The following is a 3,161-nucleotide window of genomic DNA, read 5'->3' on the forward strand; positions in this document are numbered from 1 at the left end:
GGCCAGCTCTTTCAGAGGGTGAGGCCTTTTTGATCCGTTTTGCAAGTCATGCTTGCACGCGGACGTGGTTGAAATCACCGGCTTCACGCGGACGTGGTTGAAATCACCGGCTTCACGCGGACGTGGTTGAAATCACCGGCTTCACGCGGACGTGGTTGAAATCACCGGCTTCACGCAGACGTGGTTGAAATCACCGGCTTCACGCGGACGTGGTTGAATCACCGGCTTCACGCGGACGTGGTTGAAATCACCTGCTTCACGCGGACGTGGTTGAAATCACCGGCTTCACACGGACGTGGTTGTCGTTGTTGTTGTTGTTCTAAAATAAAAGATAGAAAAGAATAACACTTCCTCAAAGATGCACATGCCGGCACACAAATAATTCCCGTTATACTCGTACATTGGTGGGGAAATCTAACCTGGAACACGCACTTATCGAAATAACTGATCTTCGGGGAACCTGAATGGTGTTCTGTGAATTTCCACAACCGTAACTATATATATATATATATATATATATATATATATATATATATATATATATATATATATATATATATATATATATATATATATATATATATATATATATATATATATAACTGTTCAACCTCTAACGATAGACACTCTAGTGGTGCAGGAGATTTTCAGATATTGTGTACTCTATTTCGTGATTGTCCTCCACTGGAGATATTTATAAGCAGTGAACTGCAAAGGCAACTCTCCCTTAAGATCACGCAATGCATGGTGTGTGTTTAATGTGGGACCACCTATTTATTACGTCCTCACTGTGATGGTCGTGGGAAGGGAGGATGTACGTCGAGACAAAAGGAAGAGAAGGGAGGATACGAGAAAAAGGAGGGTGATCAGTTTGGCAGGAGAGAAGGGAAGGTAGTTTGTAAGGAGATAGGAGTAAGATGAAGGTTGAGAAGTGGTTGTTATCGAGCATGCAGGGAAGGGGAGAGGGAGGGAGGGGTGGGTAGGGGGTATTTAAAAATTGTGCCACATTTGTGTACGTAATAAATTGATTGTGTGTATTGTCTCTTCTGTACTTTATTTTTATTGTCACCAGGCTCAGTGCAACCCTAACCTCTATGACCAGGCTCAGTGCTATTGCAGTTAAGTTCAATGTAACAGACAGATTTATATTGTGTCAGTGATCCACTCAACAATTTGTGTGGGAATAAAATGAAGAGTAGCTGGTTCTGCAAAATATACATTTGAAATTGATTATGCACAATTTAAATTCATTGTGCACATTAACAATTCTTCAGACAATTTATTGATGAGTAGGAGGAATTCAACACAGTCTGAAAAATGCAACAATTTAAAGTTGTCATGGACTTTAATGCAGCTTCAGACGACGAATACGTACAAGGAATTAAAACAGCTTTTATATCTCGATTATACACAAATTACGTACACACAAAGACATGACAAAAGGGGGCATTTGAGCAACTTGGGATTCGGCATTTATCCATTGGAACAAAGCTTCGAACTGTGTTGTGGGTACAGGGTGTATGATCATATGGACAGGGTGAGGGAGATGAACAAAAGGTTCAATCGCATGGTTTCTGGGGGGTTGGTGTGGGGGGGGGGGCACTGAACTACAGGAATGTTTTTTGGCAAACCTGAACATGACTCCATTGTCAAACTCGCTCAGAGATGAATGACTGACTATATGGACTCAGATTGAGTGAATTCGAGCACTCAGTCATCCTTCAGCTTCATTGTCCTTGCAACACTTCTGCTGGCATCCATGAGAAGCTCCATCAGAAGCTGCTCGATACAGCCTTGAACTAGAACGGGCACTCATAGAACGCATACCTTCGCCGCCACTACTTTTTTGTTCTTGGTATGAGTGTGGGGAACTGGTTTGATGCTGGTTTCATGCAAATCGAATAAGAATTGACTGAGTTATGCCGAAAACCGCATCTTTTTCAAGGGCGTGACCCCCCCCCCGACATTTTACCCCAACCGGTGACATGTGTTATGACGTCATTGTGTCACAAGATTGGGCATTAAATTCTGAACATTTTGGTGCTGGGTTTATGTAAAGCGGACAAGAATTGACCGTGTTATGACAAAAACCGCATATTTTTCAAGGTCGTGACCCCCCTGACCTTTGACCTCTAACCGGTAACAAGAGTATGGGTATCATTGTGTCATATTGCATATCACAAGATGAAGCGTTGAATTCTGAACATTTTGGCGTTAGTTGCATGCAAATTGAATAAAAATTGACCGTGTTATCGTAAAAAGACGATTTTGACCTTTTCGTGACCTTGACCTTTGACCCGAACGATCCCAAAATCTAATCGAAGGCTTCCTGGCTAATAACCAATCATCCCACCAAATTTCATGCAATTCGGTTTAATACTTTTTGAGTTATACGAATCACAAGATTACAAATAAATAAATAAATAAATACACGCCGACCAAAACATAACCTTTCGCAGAATGCGAAGGTAACAATTGGTTCGTTGTTGCTCGACTAATCGCTGGACACTTGTTCTCTCACTTTCCCCCTTTTTGTCTTGTAGCCACTCGACTCAACATCCTTTGATATATGACGTGGCTAATCATTAGCCGACTACTGGGCTTTCAATCATCTGGAGCCCATTCCCTTTGATTTCATGTTGACTGGAAGCTAGAACTGTTTACAGAGAAGGGCCTGATTAATAGCAGCCGTTAATTGGTACGACTCCACTTCGATGCTCGCTGTTCCCGACCACACATCCTGCATCGGTGGAATAGTTTCCATTCCCAGGTCATTTTTATTTCTCCTCGAGGCCAGATTCGAGCAGTCATTGCTCTCCTCTATCCACCATCTATGCCACACCCTACACCCACACTCTTTTGGAGAAAACATATTTCAAGATGGTGAAGTCAAACATACCTGATCTCGAAACTCTCAAATGGTTTAAGAGGAGAAATGACAACATCTGATCAAGTGGACGACGATAGGACAAAGACTAGAAATCTGTTCATAACAAATAACTATTTTACAGCCAATAAATATTCCTACGTTCTAATTTAAGAAACGACAGCCTATATGCTGCACCACTCAAAGACCCTGCTATGCTGCACCCCGGAGGTCATAACGTAATTATTATGTTTGAATCTTGCACTGCCTTCAAAATCAAAATTAACAGAAAAGA

Source organism: Eptatretus burgeri, chromosome 1, assembly GCF_056783735.1.
Source record: "Eptatretus burgeri isolate ZD-2024b chromosome 1, Ebu_testis_v1, whole genome shotgun sequence".
NCBI classification, from domain to species: domain Eukaryota; kingdom Metazoa; phylum Chordata; class Myxini; order Myxiniformes; family Myxinidae; genus Eptatretus; species Eptatretus burgeri.